Source organism: Scyliorhinus canicula, chromosome 9 (genome assembly GCF_902713615.1).
Source record: "Scyliorhinus canicula chromosome 9, sScyCan1.1, whole genome shotgun sequence".
NCBI lineage: Eukaryota > Metazoa > Chordata > Chondrichthyes > Carcharhiniformes > Scyliorhinidae > Scyliorhinus > Scyliorhinus canicula.
Window position 1 is genome coordinate 167941075 of NC_052154.1, and position 26754 is coordinate 167967828.

The 26754-nt window shown below is 48.4% G+C and overlaps 1 protein-coding gene across 2 annotated transcripts in view; it reads right to left on the bottom strand.

Moving 5' to 3' along the window:
- Window positions 1-26754, bottom strand: part of dennd2b (DENN domain containing 2B) — a 412949-nt gene that overhangs the window by 381844 nt on the left and 4351 nt on the right. The gene's annotated exons all lie outside the window — the stretch shown is intronic.

The following is a 26754-nucleotide window of genomic DNA, read 5'->3' on the forward strand; positions in this document are numbered from 1 at the left end:
TCAGAAAATCAATGAGAAATGATAACACAGAATGAGGTTTATTTCTAGGAGTACAGAATACAAAAACAGTTAACTTAACTCCAAAAGATCCTGAACAAACCTCACTTATGGGTGCATTTTCACACATTTTTGGCCTCCTGATTACGAAAAGGACACAGAAGCGCTGGAGGAAGGTGAAAGAAGATTTACAAAGGTGATACCAGAACTAAGAAATTATAGGTAACAGGAAAGATTGAACAGATTGTTTTTTTAAAAAACTATAGCGATGAGAAGACCCGATTGAAATGAGGATAGGTTCGCCAGGCTGGGTGTTGAGAGAATGTTTCGACTTGGAGGAGAATCCAAAATTGGGAGTCATGATACAAGATAATAAATCTCAAATGGAAGTTTCTTTACTCAGAGTAGAAATCGCTACCACATGAAAACTAGGTGATTACCGCAGAGAAAGATGAATCAAGCAAGCTGCTGAAGGCTGGGTTGAGGTGGATGAAAGGGTAGACACTTGTGTGGCGTGTAAATACAAAGTTGAGCAGAATGGCCTGTGCTTCTGTGCAGTATATTCTATGTAAAGAAGAAGCTGTACGGATACCTGATTGAAGAATAAGCACAAACAGTACAATAGTCCTAGGTGACTGTCATCACCAAACTATCATCTCTGCAGTGCAAATAGTCAGAACCGTATTGGGTGGAATATGAAACCTGATAGTCATTCAATGACCAAGAGGAGTTAGGGTGTTCTCCACAGAATTTCATGTTCCTACATGTCTTCACGATGATTATGTGCCTCCCTCAGGACTTTAAAGGACTTGATTGGAGCCCACTTTGATACAAATCATGAGTTCTTTGTTGGTAGGCATAGACTTGATGGCCTGACTGATTTATTTTAGTTCTGAGAAATTTGAGCTTTGTCCCCATCATTGATTGCTGCTCAAAACCCCCTCTGGTGGCCAGATGCAGACTGACAACCATCTTACAAAGTCATTCAGAGAAGGCCCTGCCTTCTCAGCCTTATCGCTCGCCTGAGGTGTGGTGATCCTCAGGTTAAATCACCAGCAGCCAGCTCTCCCCTCTCAAAGGGGAAAGCAGCCGATGGTCACCTGGGACTATGGCAACTTTATCTTTAACCTTTACAAAGTCAGAGCATTTTGTTTCCATTGGCGACAGTCTGTTTCACACACTTTATTTGCTGTATTTTATCTAAAACAATCATTAACCCATTTAAATAAGGAAGTGTGATTAAACAAGCTATCAACAATTTTCCTCTGGAAAGGTCCATATTCTGAGCAGTGTCACAGATCTGGGCAGTTTCAAAGGTTGACTTGCCAATTTTCACTAGTGTTTAGGTTAAAAAGCCAATGACACAGATCTGAAACTGTAAATGTAAATGGGATGAGCAATCGGAACAAAACATAATGAGGACAACAAGCGACCAACTCAAAGATTCTATTTTTTATGTGAAAAATATCCTTCTTTTATTCCACATGGGAACAAATAGACTTGTGTTCACATAGTGCCCTTCACAACCTCAAAATAACCCCGAAAAGTTGTGCAACCCATTACATACTTCTGAATTGTAGTCACTGTTGCAATATAGATAAACTGGCAGCTAATTTGTACACAAAGATCCCTTAAACACCGACGTGATAATAACCAGAAAAATCTATTTTAGCGAGGTTGTTGAGAGATAATTATTGACCAGGACACGAGGAAGAACTTCCCTGCTCTTCTTTAAAATCATGGTATGGTACCTTTAATGTCCGCCTGACGAGGCACGTCGGGCCTTGGGTTAATGTTATCCAAGGCTCTGCTGGTGCAGCACTAACTCCATAATAAGGTCATAAATAAGAGAAACAGGCATCGGGGTTCATTTCTTGAGGGATAGAATTGAAAAGTAAAGATGGCAATGTGAACTGTTGTGGTCCTATACTATAAAAGGATAATAAGGCACTAGACAAGGTGCAAAACAGATTTAAAAGGATGATATCAGAACTGTGACGTTGTACCAATCAGGAAATTATGAACAGGCTAGATCGGTTTTCCCCTGAAAACCAATGAAGTGTGGTTTTTAGAGGTCCGTAAAAAATACGAAAAGTTTTGATAGAGCAAAGCGAGAGAGATTCCACTTGTGGGGTTGAGCAAAACCTAGGGTCATCAATATAACATAATCAACAAACAGTGCCAGGGACTTGGGTTTGATTCCGGCCTCGGGTGATTGTCCGTGTGGAGTTTGCATGTTCTTCCCGTGTCTGTTTGGGTTTCCTCCGGGTGCTCCGGTTTCCTCCCACAGTCCAGAGATGTGCAGGTTAGATGGATTTGCCATGCTAAATTTCTCCTGAGTGTCCAAGATGTGCAGTTTAGATGATGTTACAGGGATAGGATGGGAGAGTTAGGGTGGGTGAGATAGCTAGGGTGCTCCTTTGGGGTCGTTGCAGACTTGATGGGCCAAATGACCTCCTCCTGCATTGTAGAGATTCTACGGTTCTAAATCAAATATCAGAATATGCCTCTTTCTGCAGGGAGTGATGAGAATGTAAAACTGGTGTTGGAACCAACAATTCTACGGACACGTGCTTGTAGGATTAGAATAGCGGTTTTAATATACTTACAACAGAGCCAGCCTGTTAGTCGCCGAACTTTCGGTGAACTGGCTGGCTGACACTGTGGCACGGATCTTTATACAGCAGCTCCAAGGGGAGGAGTTCTGGGCGGAGCCAAGGGAGGAGCCCAGTACAAACTCTCGAGTACTCCCAGAGCTACTCTCCCTGGTGGTCAGATAGTGCAACTGCACTTACAATATTGATACATGTATCTACTTGGAACAGAGTGACATTGGTAACTATAATGCCGTGTGAATCTCATTCACCACAACTGGTTACGACAGGAAACAGATGAGGTAAAGAATAGATGCATTTAAGAGGGAGGTGGATTAACATATGAGGGAGGAAGCAATGGAGGATTTTTCCTGTCAAATATAAATGAGGAGGGATGGGAGGAGAATCAAGTAGAGCATGAATTCCGGCATGAACTGACTGGGTCAAATGGTTTGTTTCTATGCTATATATTCTATGTATATCTATATAAATCTACTGCACTTAAGTGTCAGCCTATGATTTTGTACTCAAGTCTTGGGACTTCAACCTCAACCTCTGGCAGAGAGGTACTACCACTGGGCAGGACTAACAAATAACAGATTTAATGCTGTCTGCAAAAACAAAAGGCAGTAACCTTATTCCAGAGTAACATATTACAAGCTACAACTAACAGCACGTTTCTTTAAGAACTTTCTCTATAACCTGCTGCCAAACAGAAATGGAATTGGCATTTTGTGATATACATGGTGCTGCAGTTCTCAGAGGAATCATTCCAACATTTATATTCCGGGTCTTTTAATGCATTCCTAACATATATTAAACATCTCTCAATGCGGTGTCCTCGTGTTCTGAGTACTTATTTTCGCTGGGGTTTACCTAGAAGCTGATTTCTGACAGTTTGATGGCGTCTGTTGTCTATCTCAGGCAGAGTTTTGTGTGTAAGATTAATTTGTGACTGTTAACATCTGCTCTCTTGTGTTTGTGCCAATCTGCATGTGACTTTCTGGTTTTCTGTAAATACAGTTAGTTCAGTTCGTTGAAACAGACCTGTTAAAACATCAGATGTAATTAAACACAATATCTAAATGACTTAAGTTCTATATGAGCACCTCTGGGAGTTGTGAAATAGTGTTTGCCAAGTTCATAAACTCCATTTCCTGTTCTGGATTCCAACACACTTGCAAAAAACGAACTCAAACCTTCACGGAATGACAGACTTGTCAGGGGCAGAGGGGACCAGTGGCCCATCCTGTCTGCACCGGACTCACCAAAGAAGCAGTGTGGCTTGGTGCTCGTCCCCTGCCTTCTCCCTGTGCTCCTACACATTATTTGAATGTAATCATCTAATGCCCTCACCCTTAACAGTCGATAACAGCTCTCGACTGAGGTCTGTAGATAGAATCTATTACAAATTGAATAAAGATCTCAGCTGAAACATTGCTCTTTCTCTTCCAGATGCTGACCGATCTGTTGTGTACTTCCAGTACTTTGTTTTACTTTAAAGTTTCCTTTCACAAGCCAAAGTCAAGTTTTCTTTTTTTTTCTTTAAATTTAGAGTACCCAATTAATTTTTTCCAATCACCACCTAGCCTGCACATTTTTGGGTTGTGGGGCGAAACCCACGCAGACACGGGGAGAATGTGCAAACTCCACACGGACAGTGACCCAGAGCCGGGATTGAACCTGGGACCTCGGTGCCGTGAGGCTGCAGTGCTAACCCACTGCGTCACCGTGCTGCCCCCAAAGCCAAGTTTTCACCACAGAAACTCTCCACTGTTTCTTTTGGCCTTACCTCAATCTCCAGGAATCACAACAGTGTTGCATTATTAATTCATTAAGGAGGCAATAACTGCAGCATGGAGGGACAATGACTTGGAAGGGCACAGGCGTGGTTGGCGCGGCGTCGGTCGCGGGCCGCTCTACATGGCCGGCCTGTCGATTCTCTGGCCCGGATGGGCCGAGCGGCCGTAAAAAAAGAGCCGAGTCCCGCCGGCGCCTTTCTAACCTGCTCTGGGCCGGCGGGATCTCGGCGTGTAAGGGTCGGGTGGCGGCCTGTGGGGGTGAGGGGGGGGGGCTCTGATGTGACCTGGCCCGTGATTGGGGCCCACCGATCGGCGGACCGATCTCTGTGGCTGGCGGCCTCCTATCCTACGCGCCGGCCCCTGTAGTCCTGCGCCATGTTGCGTCGGGGCCGGCGCGTTGAAGGAGGCCACTGTGCATGTGCGCGTTGGCACCGGTGCAACTGCGCATGTCCTTGTTGGCGCTGGCGCAACCGCGCATGCGCGGATCCCACGGCACACAGTTCGCGCCGGGATCTGCAGCTGGAGCGGCGTGAACCGCTCCAGCGCCGTGCTGGGCCCCTGTAGGGGCTAGAATCGGTACCCCCAGCGGCCCGTTCATGCCGTCGTAAAACGTGACGGCGTTTACAACAGCGTGGATACTCTGCCGTGGGATTGGAGAATCCCGCCCAGGGAGTGAGGAGGTACTGGAGATTTTGGTGGGTTTAAAAGTGGGCAAATCCCCAGGTCCAGATGAGTTGTATCCCAGGCAACTGTGGAAGGCAGGGGAGGAAATTACAGGGCCTCTGACTCAAATTTTTAATTCCTCTCTGGCCACAGGGGAGGTGCCAGAGATTGGAGGACAGCTAATGTGGCTCCACTTTTCAGGAAGTATGATAGAGGTAAACTAGGGAATTACAGAGCAATGAGTCTCACATCAGTGATAGGGAAACTATTGGAGAAAATTCTAAAGGAAAAAAATTAATCTCCACTTGGAGAGACCAGATTTGATCAGGGATATTTAGCATGGCTATGTCAGAGGGAGGTCATGCCTAACGAATTTGATTGAATTTTTGGAGGTGGTGATTGGATGTGTAGATTAGGATAATTTTTATTGTCCACATGGCTGGGAGAGCATTGAAGAGTAAACTACTTTGCTGTGGATTTGGAGTCACATGTAGGCCAGGCCAGGTAAGGATGGCAGATTTCCTTCCTTGAAAGGACCGTGAGGGTTTTTACAACAATCAACAAGTTTAAGGTCATCATTAGACTTTTAATTTGACTCGAATTTCGCCATTTCAACAGGGGATGTGGAAGCAGATGGCGGGCTCACTTGAGATGCATTTGGCCTGGTCTCTTTTTTGCTATCGGACAACGCCGCACATTCCAACGGGGATTGCGACATCGGAATTACTCATGGGGGCACTACCTTCACACACGCTTGAGTTTAGTGCTCCCGACATTGGCAGGATAGTCGCAGCAGGACAGGATTGATCCCAAGTGGACACGAACAGGCACAGGCCCTTGCTCTGGTTTTCTCTCGGGAGGCACAGTGCATGTCCGAAACTTTGGTGACAGAGCCCTGTGGATCCTGGGCGTTGTGCTACTGAGACAGGGCCGGTCTCCTATGTGATATGGATGCAGGGCTAGGACTCTAACAGAAACATGGATCATCTTCGCAGTCGTGCCCCTAGAGTTGGCCGATCCACTCCCTTTTGCTCCGGCCCCACCGATCCCATTTCCCCGCTGTTGCCACTGCACCAGCCCTACAGGTTCAGGAAACAGAGATGGTGGATGCAGACCTCTCGGACTCAGATCAGAGTGGAAACTCAGCCTCCGGCGATGGACAAAGACCAGGGGCGGTATTCCCCGCTCCCGCCGGGTGGGGGAATCGGCAGGGGTCGGCGTTAATCCCGCCCACGCCGTCCTCCTAATTCTCCCGCCCCCCCCCAAAAACCAGCCTAAGGCGTGAGTCGCGCCGCCCGCCTTGGAGAATGGCGGGGGTCCGGCGCGACTCAATGGGCGCCGGGGCTGCCCGAAATCTCTGACCCGTGAATGGTCATAAGTCCCGCTGTCTGTTGCCGGTCCCGCCGGCATAAATTGGAGTAGGTCCCTTACCAGGCAGGACATGGCGGCGCGGGCTGGGCTCCGGGTTCTTGGGAGGACGCGGGGGATCTGGCCCCGGGAGGTGCCCTCACGGTGGCCTGGCCCGCGATCGGGGCCCACTGATCCACGGGCGGGCCTGTGCCGTGTGGGCACTCAATTGTTCCGCACCAGAGGCCGTCGTCCTCCCCATTCCCGGTGCGGAAGCGAATCCCTCTGCGCATGAGAGGGAATTACGCCACCACACGCCAGTGCTCTGCGTCTGCACCGACTTGCACCGGCCAACGGAGGCCCTTCGGCCCTGGTCGGTGTGGCGCCAAGCCCCTTTCCTGTCGGCCGGCGGGGAACCAACCACTCCGAGGCAGGCCTAGCCCCTGAAGGTGCGGAGGATTCCGCACCTTTGGGGTGGCCCGAAGTCAGAGTGGTTCACGCCACTCTGACCCGCCGGGACCCCCCCCCGCCCCGCCGGATGTGGTGGTATGATTAGCATAGCTGCCTGCCATTGGTGCAGAACGCCGGCTTACCATTGGCCCTGGTCTGTCATGTGCCTCTCGAGCCGGTTTGGTTGGGACCAGTCATGTGACGGCTCCCTGATTGGTTGAGAGGCTGAGTTAACCCCGCCTCCAGGGTGGGGTATAAATACCCAGTACTCCCGGCGGTCGTCCTTCTACTGTAATCGACCGCAGGCCTAACATCTAGTAGATTAAAGCCATACTTTTGTCCAGCAACTCGTCTCGCGTTCAATTGATGGTACATCAATTTAATCTGCTAGAAATTTGAAGATGGAGCTCCGGATCAAGCCCGAATGCCTCCGCATCAGCCCGCAAACTACGAACGCATTGGAAATCTTCAAGCATTGGCTGGCGTGTTTCGATAGCTACCTGGCATCTGCAAGCAGCCCCCCCACCATGGCACAGTAACGTCATATTCTCCATTCCAGCGTGGGCATGGTGGCCTACGCGATGATAGGGGAAGAAAAGGAATACGACGCGGCCATGGATAAGCTGAAAGGACAATTTCTTAAGCCGGTAAACCGAGTGTTCGCCCGACATCTGCTGGCTACCAGACAACAGTTCCCCGGTGAGTCCTTAGACGATTTTTACCGGGCCCTCGCTGTCCTGGGGAGGAATTGCGCCTGCCTCCAAGTTTCAGCCACTGAGCACATGGAACCTTTGATCAGAGATGCTTACGTGGCTGGGATGCAGTCTGCCGCTATCCGCCAGCGGATACTGGAAAAAGACGACCTCAGCCTAACTGAGGCACGGACTCGCTCCACCTCCCTGGAGGTCGCCGACTTAAACTCCCGCGCCTATGTCCCCAGCCGCGCTGCAGCGCCCTGGGCCTCCTGGCACACTTCCCCACCGCCATCCGCCGTTCCCGACCACCCTCAGGCCTGCGCCGCGGGGACGCCCCGACAAGTCCGCGGAGCCCCACTGCTATTTCTGTGGGTTCGCCAAACGCCCTCGCCCGCGCTGCCCGGCCCGTTCCGCCCTTTGTAAGAGCTGCGGGAAGAAGGGCTATTTTTCATCCGTCTGCCAGGCCAAATCGGTCGCTGCTGTGCCGCGCAGCGACCGGTGATCTCCTCCTCTGGGCCCTTCCTGGTCCTTCCAGCGCACCGCGCCAATCTCCCCCCCCCCCCGCCCCGGGCCCCTGCGCCTGGCCTGTGCGCCTCTCTGCCCCCGCTCTCAGCCGCTGCGATCGCCCCACCAGCACCGCTAACCCCGCCCCCAGAAACCACATCCTGCGGGCGCCGCCATCTTGGGGCCCCGACTCCACGTGCGGATCCTGGGCGCCGCCATCCTGGACTGGCACACAAGGTCCTGCCAGCACCCACTCGGCCGAGGATGACGACTATGGATCTTCTCCACGTCTCGCGGCCATTCAGCTCGACCAGTCACGTCCACGCCGCTCGCCAAGACGACGACGCAAATCCACCTCAACGGGCACGAGACGGGCTGCCTGCTGGACTCCGGGAGCACAGAATGCTTCGTACATCCTGACACGATAAGACGCTGCGCGCTCCCTGTCCACCCTGTAAAACACAAAATCGGGTTAGCCTCAGGTTCGCACTCCGTCCGCATCACTGGGTGCTGCATCGCGGACCTCACGGTCCAGGGGAAGGTTTTTAAAAATTATAAACTCCTTATCCTCCCCGACCTTTGCGCACCGGCACTCCTAGGACCGGACTTCCAGTGCAACCTGCAGAGCTTGACCTTCCAATTCAGCGGCCCTATACCCCCCCCTCACTGTCTGCGCCTCGCGTCCCTCAAAGTAGAACCCCCCCTCCTTGTTTGCTAATCTCACCCCCGATTGCAAACCCGTCGCGACCCGGAGCAGACGGTACAGCGCCCAGGACCGGACCTTCATCAGGTCCGAGTCCAGAGGTTGCTGAAGGAAGGGCCATCGAGGCCAGCAACAGTCCTGGCGAGCCCAAGTGCTGGGTGGTCCGGACTGGGGAGGAAAAACCGGATGGTCATCGACTACAGCCAGACCATCAACCGGTTTACCGCAACTGGACGCCGTATCCTCTCCCCCCATATTTCTGCCATGGTAAACGAGATTGCGAAATACAAAGTCTTCTCCACGGTGGACCTCAAGTCCGCTTATCACCAGCTCCCCATCCGCGCGAGTGACCGCAAGTACACCGTGTTCGAGGCAGATGGGCGCCTCTACCACTTCCTCAGGGTTCCATTCGGTGTCACAAATGGGGTCTCATTCTTCCAAGCGGGAGATGGAACGGAATGGTCGACAAGTACGGATTACGGCTACCTTCCCGTATCTCAATAAGGTCACCTTCTGCGGCCACGACCAGCAGACCATGACACCAACCTCCGAATTTCCTCCAAACCGCAAAACTCCTTAACCTAACTCACAATAAGGATAAGTGCGTGTTTAGCACCGACCGTCTAGCCATCCTCGGCTACGTAGTGCGTAACGGAGTGATAGGCCCCGATCCCGAATGCATGCGCCCCCTGATGGAACTCCCTCTCCCCAATACCCTCAAATCCCTTAAACGCTGCCTGGGTTTCTTTCTTCGTTTACTACGCCCAATGGATTCCCAATTACGCCGACAAGGCCCGTCCCCATCATTCAGTCCCACGACCTTCCCGCCGTCATCAGAGGCCTGCCAGGCCTTTAGCCCGCATCAAGCGAACATCGCAAAGGCCACGATGCGCGCCATCGATGAGTCCCTCCCTTCCAGGGTCGAGAGCGACGCATCAGAAGTAGCTCTGGCGGCCACCCTGAACCAAGCGGGCAGATCCGTGGCCTTCTTCTCCAGATCCCTCCAGCTTCCGAACTCCGCCACGCCTCAGTGGAAAAGGAAGCCCAGGCCATAGTCGAAGATGTGCGACACTGGAGGCACTATTGGCCGCAGGAAGTGTTACCCTCCTCACAGACCAACGGTCAGTAGCCTTCATGTTCGATAATGCACAGAGGGGCAAGATTAAGAACGACAAGATCTTGCGGTGGCGGATCGAGTTGTCCACGTACAACTATGAGATCTTGTATCGTCCTGGGAAGCTCAATGAGCCTCCTGATGCCCTGTCCCGCGGTACCTGCGCCAGCGCGCAGATAGACCGCCTCCGCTCCCTCCACACGGACCTCTGCCATCCAGGGGTGACCCATTTCTATCATTTCATAAAGACCCGCAACCTGCCCTACTACATCGAGAAGTCAGGACAGTAACCTGTGACTGCCACATCTGCGCAGAGTTGCAAACCGCACTTCTACCGCCCCGAGCGTGCAAATTTGATCAAAGCATCACCGCCCCTTTCGAACGTCCTCAGCATAGACTTCAAGGGGCCCCTTCCCTCTAGCAACCGCAACATTTACTTCCTGACGGTGATCGATGAATACTCCCGCTTCCCCTTCACCATTCCCTGCCCCGACATGACCAACATCGACCGTCATTAAGGCCCTCCTCTCCATCTTCTCCCTGTTCGGCTACCCCGCGTACATACATAGCGATCGGGGGTCCTCCTTTATGAGCGACGGGCTGCGTCAATTCCTGCTCAGCAGGGGCATTGCCTCTAGCAGGACGACCAGCTATAACCCCCGGGGTAACGGACAGGTCGAGCGGGAGAATGGTACCATCTGGAAAACCATCCTACTGGCCCTCCGGTCCAGAGATCTCCCTATTTCCCGATGGCAAGAGGTTATCCCCGATGCCCTACATTCTATCCGCTCCCTCCTCTGTACCACAACTAATCAAACACCTCATGAACGTCTTCTTGCTTTCCCCAGGAAGTCGTCCTCCGGATCCCCTCTCCCGACGTGGCTGGCCGCCCCCGCACCCATCTTGCTCCGGAAGCATGTGTGGGTGCACAAGTCTGACCCATTGGTGGAACAAGTCCAGTTACTCCACGCTAACCCGCAGTATGCGTACGTGGAGTACCTCGATGGTCGGCAGGACACAGTCTCCCTCCGGGACCTGGCACCCGCCGGCGTGTGGCCCTCCCCCCTTCACCACAGACCCCCCCCCGTCCCTTTTCCCCCAGCGCCCCACCCAGGCCACCCCTCCCCCATCCATGCATTCCCCCACCAGCCCGGGGTACGGAGACAGTTCAAGGACCATCGTTCCCGGAGTCCAGGACATCAGCTGAACCACCACCATCGGCTGAAACAACAGCACCAACTCCCCTGCGGCGGTCTGCCAGGACGTCACGGGCAACGAAAAGGCTGATCGAGTCCATTTAACTTTCAAACCCACCATGGACCTTGTATGGACACTATGTACTGTTGCTAAATGTCTGGGCCAGTGGGAAGCCAAGGATACATTTTTGGTTGAGACCAGTCATGTGACGGCTCCCCGATTGGTCGAGAGGCTGAGTTAACCCCGCCTCTAGGGTGGGGTATAAATACCCAGTACTCCCGGCGGTCGTCCTTCTACTGTAATCGACCGCAGGGCTAACATCTAGCAGATTAAAGCCATATTTTTATCCAGCAACTCGTCTCCCGTTCAATTGATGGTACATCACCGGGTAGGGGTGAGCCCCGCCGTTTCTGATGTGGGAGCAGCTACGCTGGCACCCCTCCGGCGGTCCACTTGGAAACGTCGATTGCCCCATGCAAAATACACCTCTGGGCCCCACAAAGACAACACCCCAACACCAGCTCCAGGTGAAACAAACAGAAGGCCCTTTGCAACATTCCGCCAGGTTGCTGCTCAGGGCTTGGGTGGGGTGGAGGAGTGTTACAACCCTCACAGAGGTCACGGGGTATGGACTACCAGGTTTCCCATGACCTTAGCACAATATGACCTTCCCCCGTTAAAAAGGCGGACCTTCCCCTTTACAAGGGAAGCATGTTGGGTATAAAAACTCCAGCCTAAATGTAGGTCAGGATGGGAGAATCCTTCAGGGAGTGGAGAAGAACATAGAACATAGAACATTACAGCACAGAACAGGCCCTTCGGCCCTCGATGTTGTGCCGAGCAATGATCACCCTACTCAAACCCACGTATCCACCCTATACCCGTAACCCAACAACAACCCCCCCCTTAGCCTTACGTTTTAGGACGCTACGGGCAAGTTAGCATGGCCAATCCACCTAACCCGCACATCTTTGGACTGTGGGAGGAAACCGGAGCACCCGGAGGAAACCCACGCACACACGGGGAGGACGTGCAGACTCTGCACAGGCAGTGACCCAGCCGGGAACAGAACCTGGGACCCTGGAGCTGTGAAGCATTTATGCTAACCACCATGCTACCCTGCTGCCAAGAGCAGTTGTGTATTTCATTAAACCTTGTTTCAGCCTCCAAACATCCGTTGCCTTCTGGTCACTCTGCTCGGATCCAACAGAAACAAAACATAAGATAGCATTTTAAAAAAATTATCCAAGCTACTACACTTAGCAGCATTTTGTGACCATTTCCAGGCAAAGCTTATGTTTAGGTTACTTAAAGCGGTAAAACCAAACTCTCTTGCCTCAGAAGGCACAAAAACGCCTGAACTTAAACCAGCAGTCGAAAACAACTCGCACAACACCCTGGAAAAAGCAGTCTGCACCACCAACGTGAAGAGAACAAAAAGAAATCCGAAACAAAAAGAGATGATTTGTTTTTCGAAGAATACTACTCAGACATGGTTGAGTTATTCGGATATGCTGATCACAACATCAGCGACACAGTCGCAAAGATCAACACGAATCTACTCGTGGTAGATGAATCCAATACCATGGTGCCATGGCAGATCGTCGATACGTTGGATGACAGCAATACCCAAGACGAAGACGACGCCACACAGAGAGCACAGAAACACTCCACAGAGAGAGCGATGACAGGCTCCACAGTGAGAGTGATGACAGACACCAAAAAGGGAAGCAAGCAACACTCCCTGGCGAACACCATGCATGAACAAGACCAATGAAGGTCAACCCGCCGTATCTGAGCAAAACGCAAGCAGACTATGAAAGTCTACCAAGCTCACATGAACAAGAAAAAGACAATGTACATCTACCCACTGCATGCGAAAACAGTGACAAGGTGATCACACTCGACATACAGGATCACAGCGAGACTGACAGTTCTCAGCTTGTCTGTACAGAAGCACAGAGTCGGGCCACCCAAGAGTCCAGAGAGACAACGCCAATAGAAACCATGCAGATTTTGACTCCAGAGGAGGAGCACCAAGAGTCCAATGAGACCACATCAACAGAAACCATGAAGATTTTGACTCCAGAAGAGGGAGCCACCAAGAGTCCAGAGAGACCGCGTCAAATGAAATCGCGAAGAATTTGACTCCAGAAGAGGAGCACCAAGAAAGCAAAGATGAGGATCAAATCCACCACAAATGACTGATATCACCAGCATCAATGCAACATCAGATCAGTCTCACCATTCTCGAGACGAAACGTTCAATGCAACAGATTCCACAAAGGACACTCGCACCAAGAACTGTGACAATGACTCAAATTATCCACACGGGACACTCATTGAGCATAACAAGAAAAACAAAAGCCAAAAGAAGCACAGCAGAAACGAGAACAACAACAGCAAGAAAAAAAGCAACATGAAGCGCGACAAGAACAACAAAAATCGCAAGAAGCACTGCAGAAACAAGAACAACAACAGCACCAACAAAAGCTACAAGCACAACGACAAAAACTACAAGAAGAACAACAAAACCAACAAGAAGCATAACAAAGACAGAAACGACAAAAACAGCAACAAGAACGGCAACGAAAACAACAAAGACAGGAACGACAGAAACAACAGCAATGAAACAACGACTTGGTACAAAATAGTACAACTCTGCACATGAAGGACAATGCCACAGCACACTGCAAAACAATGGCAAGACTACAAACATGCCATGGGATGACAACAAATCGCACAAACTCACATCTGCTCCAGAACAAGCAAGCATACCAGCCTTTCAAGGCAGATTAAATACTAAATCGATACCACAACACAGAAAAAAAGTCCATGTCAGTCAACATCAGTGTTCGACCATGGCAAAAACCATGGGATTGATGTATTGGTTACTTAAATAACAAGAAACCCAACACATTCACAACGGAGTTGCAATATCAATATCACCACGTCAACACAACAAAAGAAAAAATGTTTTTATTAAGAGCGGACTCATAAATATAAATTGGCTTTGTAAAATATGCAATAGCAACCATCACTTGTATAGATCCACATATCATAAGTAACCTGTTTTGTGCAATTTCTTTAACGATGTACAGAAAATATGTAAAGAAAAAAGGGGGATGTGGTGATTGTAGATCTGGTAGATGCAATACAACTGAGCAAGCACTAGAAGGGAGCACGGGAGAGCTATATAACACAGGACAGGAAGTGACGACACACTTCACGGAAGGCAGAACTCGTAGCAGGACACAGACACACAGGCAGGCAGCATTTGAGGTAGCCGTAAGTTAAACTCTGAAGAGAGAACGAATTCACATAAAGCATCTTCGTCCACATTTGAGACTACGAGCTTTATTTAGACACGAGGAACAACCACAACCCTCAGGTTTTAGCCTCTGGTGACAAACTGACAACCTGCTCCAAGAAGAAATAACCATGGAAACATAGACAATGGGAGCAGGAGTAGGCCATTTGACCCCTCAAGCCTGTCCTGCCATTCAACATGATCATGGATAATCATCCACTCACTAACCTGTGTCCCTCTTCCCCCGCCATATCCTTTGATCCCTTCAGCCCCAAGTGCTATCTCTTTTGGTAATTTAAAAAAAATTACGTTAATTTTTTAAGTAGGGGGAAATTTTAGTGTGGCCAATCCACCTACCCTGCACATCTTTGGGTTGTGGGGGTGAGACCCATGCAGACACTGGGAGAATGTGCAAACTCTATATGGAGAGTGACCCAGGTCCGGGATCGAATCCGGTTCCTCTCAGCCGTGAGGCAACAGTGCTAACCACTGCACCACCGTGCCCCCCCCCCCAAGTGCTATATCTGACACATTCTTGAAACATACAATGTTTTGATCTCAACTACATCCTGCAGTAACGAATTCCACAGGCTCACCACTCCCTGGATGAAGACATTTCTCCGCATCTCAGTCCTAATAGGTTAACCTGTATCCTTTGACTATGACCGCTGGTTCTGGACACCCCCACCATCAGGAACATGCTTCCTACAACTACCCTGATTATTCCTGTCAGGTTTTATAGGTTTCTATGAGATCCTCCTTCATCCTTCTGAACTCCAGCAAATATAATCCTTTTTTTTTCCAATTAAGGGGCAATTTAGCGTGGCCAATCCACCTATCCTGCACATCTTTGGGTTGTGGGGGTGAGACCCACGCAGACACGGGCGAATATGATCCTAACCAACTCAATCTCTCCTCATGCGTCAGTCCCGCATAACCTCACATTTATTCACATTATACTGCACCTGCCCACTCACTTAGCTTGACCAAATCACTCTGAACCATCTCTGCATCCTCCTCACCAGCTCCCCCCCCCAACCCAGCTTTACGTGATGAGCAAATTTGGAGATATTGGCCGGGATTCTCCAACACCCCGCTGGGTCGAAGAATCCCCGGGGGGGGAGGCGCGAATCCTGCCCCGACGCGGGCTGCCTTATTCTCCGGTGCCGTTTTTCGGGTGGCGTCGGTATTCCTGCCACACCGGTCAGGGGCCGTTGACAGAGGCCCACCCACCCCCGGCGATTCTCCAGGTCCCGATGGGCCGAGCGACTGTCCAGTTTTGGCCAGTCCGCACGGCGGGACCTGGCAGGTGAGTATGCGGGGACGATCCTCGAGGGAGCATGGGGGGATCCCACCCCACGGGGGCCCCCACGGTGGCCTGGCCCATGAACGGGGCCCACCGATCTGCGGGCAGGCTTGTTCCTTGGGGGGGCCTTCTTTCCTCCGCGCCAGGCCCCTGTAGGGCTCCGCCATATTGCCCGGGGCCGGCGTGGAGCAGAGAACCCCTGCGCATGCGCGGGAATACGCCGGCCGGTCCATGCAGGCACGAACTCGCACCATTCCTTCGGTGCTATCCCCTCCGCTTCCCACCTCGCCCTCGAAAATGCAGAGAATTCCTCACTTTCGAGGGCTGTTGACGCCGGAGTGGTTGGTGCCTGTTTCCCGCCTGCGTGGGGACTTAGTCCCCAGAAGGGAGAATCCCGGCCATTACATTTAGTTCCTTCATCTAAATCATTAATATATCTTGTGAATAGCTGGGGTCCGAGCACTGATCTCTGTGATTGGATTGGATTGGATTGGATTTGTTTATTGTCACGTGTACCGAGGTACAGTGAAAAGTATTTTTCTGCAAGCAGCTCAACAGATCATTCAGTACATGGAAGAAAACGGAATTAAACAGAATTCAAGAAAATACATGAGAATACATAATAGGGCAACACAATATATACAATGTAACTACATAAGCATTGGCATCGGATGCAGCATACATGGGTGTAGTGTTAATGAGGTCAGTCAATAAGAGGGTCATTTAGGAGTGTGGTGACAGTGGGGAAGAAGCTGTTTTTGAGTCTGTCCGTGCGTGTTCTCAGACTTCTGTATCTCCTGCCCGATGGAAGAAGTTGGAAAAGTGAGTGAGCCGGGTGGGAGGGATCCTTGATTATGCTGCCCGCTTTCCCCCGGCAGCGGGAGGTGTAGATGGAATCAATGGATGGGAGGCAGGTTCGTGTGATGGACTGGGCGGTATTCACGACTCTCTGAAGTTCCTTGTGGTCCTGGGCCGAGCAGTTGCCATACCAGGCTGTGATGCAGCCCGATAGGATGCTCTCTATAGTGCATCTGTAAAAGTTGGTAAGGGTTAATGTGGACATGCCGAATTTCCTTAGTTTCCTGAGGAAGTATAGGCGCTGTTGTGCTTTCTTGGTGATAGCGTCGACATGAGTGGACCAGGATAGATTTTTGGTGATGTGCACCCCTAGGAATTTGAAACTGCTCACCACCTCTACCTCGGCCCCATTGATGCTGACAGGGGTGTGTACAGTACTTTGCTTCCTGAAGTCGATGACCAGCTCTTTAGTTTTGCTGGCATTAAGGGAGAGATTGTTGTCGTTACACCACTCCGCTAGGTTCTCTATCTCCCTCCTGTATTCGGATACCCCACTAGTCACTGCCTGCCATTTGAAAAAAGACCAATTTATTCCTACTCTGTTTCCTGTACCAGTTTTCTATCCACTTCAATGCACTACCCCCACTTCCCTGCGTTTTAGTTTTACACACTCATCTCTCACGTGGGACTTTGTCAAAAGCCTTCTGAAAGTCCAGGCAGACACAAGTAAATGATTTGCATACTGCTTATGGAAGAGAAATAAGGAGAAGAATCCAAGGGTGCTGTGGCCAACGTGGTACCTTCCCATCTGTGATCAATTTCACATGAGAGTGATACAACAATGGTTTTCATGCCTGTCCGTTAATCAGCTGTGACATAAAGTTATAGCAACACTCATGGAAATTGTGACATCCTCACACATGACTGTGCTGTTATTTTCTTTCAAATAAATTGGCAGTAATCAGAGAATCCCTTTTGTAAAAGTGCATTGCTTTTTTCAATACTACTCTTATGATAATGTTACTATGCAGCCATATGCTGCACTTTGGAAATTAAACCCTACATGGGCATGAACAGGTTAAGGAATTGGTTTATTTTGGCAAAGATACAGAAATAATACATTGAATCACCGACAGATGGCTCTTAGCCAATCAAAAGCAAGCCCTGATTCCCAGGGAGCTTCCTTCTAATTTATAGTGATGGATTGTTTTCCTCCACTTATCCAAACATTCTTAAATATACTACTTTTCCTCTTTCAATTTACTCCCCTGTTTTGCTGAGAGCACCAGCTTATGCAGCACAAGATTCCACATGTACAGAGTATCCACCAGAGCCATGCCAAAGTGCCCAGTCTTCATATATGAGCCCAAATGAATTTTGGAGATTCACTCAATCATAAAGGGCATCATTGCCAAGCCTGTTCTTGATCGCCACATGAATGCATTTTCTCCAGGAATCACTGGGCTGATCAACAGCATGAAATATGACTTCTTTTACCTCCTTCGAATAAAAAGATGTGCCGAGGCAACTCCATCCATCAGCCAAAATGTTGGGCGCAACTCTGCCTGCACTGGAGCTGGGAGCCCCAGATGTATTTTGGTTTCATCAGGACAGGAATTGGCTGCAGTCAGTGCTCCCATCCCTTTAAAGGATGATGACCTGCCCCCGAAGAACTGTCAACCAGTTGAAGAGTTGTCAGCTCTTCAGGCTCAGCAGCGCCCCAGAGAGCAGTGGCCACTGCTGGGACTGTACCCAGGAGTAAAGATGGAGGAGGCCCCAAACCCAGGTCAGTTTATTAGGGCAAGGGTGCAATGCAGGGATCTTTCTGAAGGGCAACTCTTGCCATTGGGGATCCTCCCCTTGGACCACAGGGAGTCCAATTACAAATGAACCTCCCCAAAGCTTCGGGTAACCCACCTGGATATACCTCACAGCCTCTTTGGAGATGCCTATCCTCCACTGGTAAAATATCAGCCACGGTGAAGAAAGCAAATTAAGTATTGCTTAATTAGCATAAGGGTGAGAGGGTAGTCCTCTGCCTTCCTTGGTCCTGGTAAAATGGCTCCCTCCTGCTATCCCACCCAAATCCCCCCCACCCCCAATCTCCCAGCATGCTCCCCGGAGACACTTAAAGTCTCAGCCCATGGGTGGGAGTACCAGCCAGTAGCTGAAACTGAGACTATGCCACTCAGCACCACAGTGGGGCATCCACTTCACAGGAGAACCACATTCATTTTTAGTGAGCATGCACGCGACTCAGAAAGAAGCATTTAATTAGCGAGGAAGTGAAACAACTATCAAGACTCACCTTTTGTTGAAGAATTCCCCAGTTTTTCAGGGATTCTACGCACACTGAGCTTTTGTTCTGGGATCACACCCCATTCCAGCCAGCAGGCATCATTTCCCAGTAAGACTGTTCAAATCCGGGAGAGTTTAATTCGGAAAAGTCTAACTGCTGCAAAATTTAAGCAGGAGGAGAAATTAAACAACAGACTGCGGGCGGTCTCACTTTAAGTAAAACTCCACAGATGGGCCATAGCATTACTGGATTAGTGGTATTGTCACTGGACTAGTAAACCAGAGACCCAGAGTAATGTTCTGCGGATCCAGGTTCAAATCCCGTCACTGCAGATGGGGAAATCTGAATTCAATAAAAATCTGGAATTAGAAGTCTAATGATGACCATGAAGCCATTGTCGAGTGTCGGAGAAATCTATCTGGTTCACTCATGTCCTTTAGGGATGGAAATTTGACTTCCTTACTTGATCTGGCCTACATGTGACTCCAGACCCGCAGCAATGTGGTTGACTCTTAACTGCCCCCTCAAGGGCAATTAAGGGTGGGCAATTAATGCTGGCATAGCCAGAGACGTCCACATCCCATGAACAAATTCAAAAGTAAATATTAGGCTAGGAAAAAGTAGTATTTCATAACAGTTAGAAAAGGCCTCCAATTTTTTTTTCAGCCTTTGCTTTCGCTTTGGAAGTCCTGCAGCCATTTCCTGCCGAAAATCACTTATTTGTGGGTAGAGTTCAAAATTAAACCAGGAAAAACAGAAAGAGCTCAATAATGCCACCATTGTAGTCAAGCAGTAATCTATGACAAACTAAATCAGTGGCTGCTAAAGGTACTGAGAACTCAGGGCCAAATTAATTCTAAAAGCACTCCAAACCTTATAGTTATAACAAAAATTCCAGATCCAGATAATTAAAAATCCTGCAAAAGCCAAATGATGACAACAAACATTCCAACATTCAACTGAAAAGCAATGAATCTCAAAGGACTAAGGACAGCACAGGCCATTCGGCCCTACAAGCCTATGCCGAGCATGTTGCCCATCTAACCTAAAACTTTCTACACTACTGGGGTCGGTATCCCTCTATTACCATCCTATTCATGTATTTGCCAAGACGCCCCTTAAAGGACACTATTGTACCTGCTTCCACCATCTCCTCCGGAAGCGAGTTCCAGGCACCTACTACCCTCTGTGTAAAAAAACTTCCCTCGCACATCTCCTTTAAACTTTGCCCCTCGCACCTTTAAACCTATTTCCCCTAGAAATTGACTCTTTCACCCTGGGAAAAAGCCCCTCATAATTTTGTAGACTTCCCTCAGGTCGCCCCTCAACTTCCGTCATTCCAGTGAGAACTATCTCCTCAATTTACTTTGGGTCCGACAACAAAATGAACTGTGTTTTATGGACCTCAATATTTCTGAACCAGGTAGCAAGCCATTAAACTTAAAATTGCTACAGGCAATGAAAGCCTCACTTTCAACACTTTTTAAAAAAAATGTTTTTATTCCAAATTTTTCAATAATTTTTACAAAACACTACAAAAGAGAAAATAATGCAAAGAAAACAAAGCAATATATCAACAAAAACAACTTAACCCTCTAACCAACTAAAAATTTAACAAAGAAAACAAAGCAAAGTGGGGCGTCCACCCCTTACAAATAACATTAAATCAACCCCCCCCCCCCCCACACACCTCTGGGTTGCTGCTGCTGCTGGTCTCCACCTAACATTCCGCGAGAAAGTCAAGGAACGGCTACCACCGCCCGGAGAACCCCTGCAAAGACCCTCGCAAGGCAAACTTTATCTTCTCCAACCTGAGAAACCCCGCCATGTCACTGATCCAAGCCTCCACACCTAGGGGATTTGCGTCCCTCCACATTAACAAGAGCCTTCTCCGGGCTACCAAGGAGGCAAAGACCAGGACTCCAGCCTCTTTCGACTCCTGTACTCCCGGATCGTCCGATATCCCAAATATCGCTATCCCCCAGCTCGGTTTTATCCGAGTATCCAAGACCTTCGACACGACCTTTGCAAAGCCCTTCCAAAATTCCGTAAGTGCCGGGCATGTCCAGAACATATGGACATGGTTTGCTGGACTCCCTGAACACCTCACACACCTGTCCTCTACCCCAAAAACGTACTCATTCTCGCCCCTGTTATATGTGCCCAGTGCACCACTTTGAACTGAATCATGTAGTCAAGGCATGTGGCACCAGGGGACAATGGGAGTGCCAAAGACCAAAATAAGTCGTTGAATGTGATGAGAAGCCACAAGCAGAACCCCAATAGGTACAGTACTTTAAACAACCAAGATCCAAGTCAAGATCCACAAAATGACTGGCCAAGCTATACGATTAGATGGTGTAGATGACCAGACCATCAACTCACAAAGGTGAGTCACCATTCAGCACGGTCAACATCAAAGAATGTGTTGGCACAGTGGTATGCACAAAAGCCTTTGCCACCTTCCAGATTGTATGTCCACAGATGCAGGGTCAGCATAACCTGAATGTTAAACAGAGCACCAGTGCCAATGCAAATATCCTTCCCTATCGCGCGCGCACTGAAATGCTTGTACCCACAGAAATGGCAACTGATGATTCGACCAACTGTTGACAAACACACCACGTACAATGGCTCAGAAATTCTATCCCTGGGATCCGTTACTCTCAGTGTTAATAAAACAATTCACCTTGGTAACTCCAGAAATGTTATTTCATGGACACCATAGGTACAGGAATTGCAAGGACCTGCCCTTGATCACCATCAATGGCAACGTCAAGACCATGATGAGGACCAGGGACCACATGGAGCAATTGGAAACCCTGTGTTCACACTGGGAGACGATCACCTAACTCTGTAATGCAGATCATCAGTCAACAGGCGACATGACACTGTTTGAACCAAATACACATACCTATTCCAAACTTGCAAACTTCATACTAAGAAACCCAAGCCAAATTGATATGCGGCAGGCAAGTGTGGACAACACTCCACAGACACCAGGTGCCTAGGTATGTGGCTAACAAATTACCCAATCTGAACATCAGGCAGAAAGTTAGAGGACAACACCCAACTGATAGCACCTGGAATCCAGCACAAATTATCAGCGTATACCCAAAGGCACAATTATAATAATTACAAACACCAAATGGCATGACAGTGTGATGACACAGATTTCAAATCAGGACAATTCCATAGAAACACCGAATACTCCTATTGTGATTGGAACACAATCTAAAATGCAATACAAAGAAAGCATTTCCAACCAGCATCGTGTAAATGTAGAGCAGCCTGCAGGAAGAGGACTATAAACAAAGCTGGGTGGATAAGCAAACCACTGATACATTTCAGAGATTTTCTCTGTGTTAAAGTACATTCTGATGCAATGTTATTTTGTGTCGCTTTCATGTTTGATTCTTTAAGGGTAAACTTTTAGTTTGAAAAAAGGGGATGTTATGGTGTGCGCATACCCATAAAGTAGTGTATCTTAAACTACTGTCAATGACTTTTATGGGTTATACTTAATTCCCAGTGCACATTCTCTGTATTATAAAAAAGGGAGACAGTGGCATAATGTTAATGTCACTGGGCTAGTAATCCAGGGGCCCAGGCTAATTCCTTGGGAACGTTAGTTCAAATCCACCACGGCAGCTGATGCGATTTAAATTCAATTAACAAACTTGGAATCTAATTTTGTAATACATAGATACGTAGAATTTAGGAGCAGGAGGAGCCTTTTTGGCCCTTCAAGCCTGCTCCGCCATTCATCACGATCATGGCTGATCATCCAACTCAATAGCCTAATCCTGCTTTCTCTCCATAGCCTTTGATCCCATTCTCCCCAAGTGCTATATCCAGCCGCCTCTTGAATATATTCAAAGTTTTAGCATCAACTACTTCCTGTGGTAATGAATTCCACAGGCTCACCACTCTTTGTGTGAAGAAATTTCTCCTTATATCTGTCCAAAATGGTTTATCCTGAATCCTCAGGCTGTGACCCCTGGTTCTGGACACACCCATCATTGGTAACATCTTCCCTGCATCTACCCTGTCTAGTCCTGTTAGAATTTTATAAGTCTCTATGAGATCCCCCCTCATTCTTCTGAACTCCAGCGAGAACAATCCCAACCTAGTCAATCTCTCCTCATATGACAGTCCCGCATCCCTGGAATCAGTCTGGTAAACCTTTGCTGCACTCCCCCGAAAGCAAGAACATCCTTCCTCAGCGAAGGAGACCAAAACTGCACGCTATACTCCAAGCGTGGCTTCACCAAGGCCCTGTACAATTGCAGCAATACATTCCTGCTTCTATACTCGAAACCTCTCGCAATGAAGGCCAACATACCATTAGCCTTCTTTACTGCCTGCTGCACCTGCATGCTTACCTTCAGCAAATGGTGCACAAGGACACCCAGGTCCCGCTGCACACTGCCCTCTCCCAATTTACAACCATTCAGATAGTAATCTGCCTTCCTGCTTTTGCATCCAAAATGAATAACCTCACACTTATCCAAATTATACTGCATCTGTCATTAGTTTGCCTACTTTCCCAACCTGTCCAGATCTGGTTGTAGGATCCCTACATCCTCATCACAATTCACCCTCCCACCTAATTTGGTATCATCTGAAAACTTTGAGATGTTACATTTTGTTCCCTCATCCAAATCATTAATATATATTGAGAATGTCTGGGGTCCCAACACCGATCCCTGTGTTACCCCACTGGTTACTGCTTGCCAATTTGAAAAGGACCCATTAATCCCTACTCTTTGTTTCCTCTCCGCCAACCAGTTTTCTATCGAACTCAATACATTTCCCCCAACCCCATGCGCTTTAATTTTGCACAATAATCTCTTATGCGGGACTTTGGCAAACGCCTTCTGAAAGTCCAAATATACCACATCGACTGGCTCCCCCTTGTCAACTGTACTGGTTACCTCTTCAAAAAATTCCAAAAAATTTGTCAAGCATGATTTTCCCTTCATAAATCCATGCGGACTCTGACTGATCCTGCCACTGCATTCTAAATTTTCCGCTATGAAGTCCTTGATAAATAATTCAAGCATTTTCCCCACTACCGATGTTAGGCTTACTGGTCTATCATTCCCTACATTCCTCTCTACCTCCCTTTTGAATATCGGAGCGATGTGAGCTATCCTCCAATCTGCAGGGACAGTTCTAGAGTCTATAGAATCCCGGAAGATAACCACCAATGCATCCACTATTTCCAGAGCAACCTCTTTAAGCATTCTGGGATGCAGATTCTCAGGCCCTGGGGATTTATCCACCTTCAATCCCATCAGGTTTCCCAGCACCGTTTCTCTAATGTTGATCTCCCTCAGTTCTTCCTTCTTACTAAACCTTTTGTCCTTCTTTGCTGAATTTTAAACTGCTCCCAATCCTCAGACCTATTATTTTTCTTGGTCAATCTATTTCTAATTTCCTTTGTAAGCCATGGATTGGCCCTCTTACCCCCTTTGCTTTTGTGCCAGACAGGAATGAACAGTTGCTGTAGTTCCTCCATGCGTTCCTTGAATGTTTGCCATTGTCTAACCACTGTCATCCCTTTAAGTAACTCTCTCCAATCTATCAAGGCCAACTCACGCCTCATATCCTCATAGTTCCCTTTATTAAGATTCAGCACCCTAGTCTCCGAATCAAGTACTTCACTCTCCATCTTGATAAAAAATTCTATCATGTTATGGTCGCTCATCCCCAAGTGGTCTCGTACAGCCAGATTGGCAATGATTCCCTTCTCATTACACACTACCCAGTCTAAGATGGTCTGCTCTCTAGTTGGTTCCTCCACATATTGGCCAAGAAAACCATCCCGTGTACACTCCAGGAATTCCTCCTCTACTGCATTGTGGCTAATTTGATTTGCCCAATCTATGTAAAGATTAAAATTACCCATGATCACCGATATTCCCTGATTACATGCATCTCTAATTTCTTGTTTAATGCCATTCCCAACCTCACCAGTGCAGTTTGGGGGTCTATATATGACACCCACTAATGTTTTTTGTCCCTTAGTATTTCTCAACTTTACCCATACATATTCCACATTGTCAGAGCTAATATCCTTTGTGTTAATTTCCTCTTTAACCAGCAGTGCCACACCACCACCTTTTCTTTTATGTCTGTCCTTCCTAAATACTCAGAACCCTGGGACATTCAGTTCCCATCCCTGTTCACCCTGCAGCCATGTCTCCGTAATTCCAATTATATCATACCCATTTATATCTATCTGCGCGATTAGTTCATCCACTTTATTGCAAATGCTCCGTGCATTAAGGCACAGAGCCTTTAAGTTTGCCTTTTTCACAATGTCTTGCTCCCAATATTTTTCTCTACTGCCCTGTTTGAATGTTGTCTTTGGTTTCTCCACCTATCACTTTTCTTATTCACTTTTCTACCTTTTGCTTTTGTCCTTGCTCCCTCTTTCTCTGACTTCTTGCGTAGGTTCCCATCCCCCTGGCATATTAGTTTAAACCCTCCCCAACTGCTCTAGCAAATAGCCCCCCAGGACATCAGTTCCAGTCCTGCCCAGGTGTAACCCGTCCAGTTTGTACAGGTCCCACCTCCCCCAGAACTGGTCCCAATGCCCCAGGAATCTGAAACCCTACCCCTGACACCATCTCTTCAGCCACGTATTCATCCTATATATCCTGTCATTTCTACGAATGGTAACCATTAATTAATGGTAATGGTAACCATTGCCGATTGTTACAAAAATAATCTGGTTCGCTAATGTCTTTTAGGGAAGGATATCTGCCATACTTACCTGGTCTTACCTTCATGTGACTCCAGCCCCACAGAAATGGGTTGACTGTTAACTGTTTTCAAGCCACTTGGTTCAAGAGCAATTACGGATAGGCAACAAATGCTGGCCTTGCCATCAATGTCCCCCACATCTCATAGAATCATAGAATCCCTACAATGTAGGATTAGGCCATTTGGCCCATCGAGTCTGCACCAACGCTTTGAAAAAGCACTCCACCCAAGCCTACCCTTAACCTAACTTACACATTTTGGACCCAAAGGGGCAATTTAACATGGCAAATCCACCTAACCTGCACATCTTTGGATTCGTGAAAGAAAAAAAGTAATTTTATCTTCAAATAAAGAACTCATTATCATTTGACCAATTGTTGTGAGATTGGGCAGCACGGAGGCATAGTGGTTAGGACTATGGCTTCACAGCGCCAGTGTCCCAGGTTTGATTCCCGCTTGGGTCACTGTCTGTGCGGAGTCTGCACATTCTCCCCGTGTCTGCGTGCGTTTCCTCCGGGTGCTCCGGTTTCCTCCCACAGTCCAAAGATGTGCAGGTTAGGTGGATTGGCCACGCTAAATTGCCCTTAGGTTAGATGGGGTTGCAGGGTTACGGGGATAGGGTGGAGGTATGGGCTTAAGTAGGGTACTCTTTCCAAGAGCTGGCGCAGACTTGATGGGCCAAATGGCCTCCTTCTGACCTCTAAATTCTGTGGTACATTTACACCAAGGAAAATAACTTATATTCCTTTACATAACAGGCCCGTTGTCTGTAACATACTAATCTTCATTTTATCCTGTCTCTGTAGTACACCTCATATATATGTAATTCTATTTTGTTAATACAATTTAACCAGCATGTTATTCTGTCTCTGTAATATACTGCAACCTATGTGTTATAGAGGGTATACATAATGCACTCCATTTATTATTCTGCCTTTGTAACATATTTCAGTCTGTATGTTGGCCTATGTTCGATACATTCCAACCCTCTGTCTATCACTCACTACAATATGTGCCCCATTGTCCCGCTGTAGTGTTCTCCAGGTTGTGTTAATCCTGTCTGTGACATACTCTAGGCTCCTGGCTGTAATCCTGTCTTTCTAACAGGCTCCAACTTGTCCACTAACGCTGTGTTTGTAACACACACACCGGTGTTGTTAACCTCTCCCAAACACACAGCAATCTACCTGCTATTCACTCG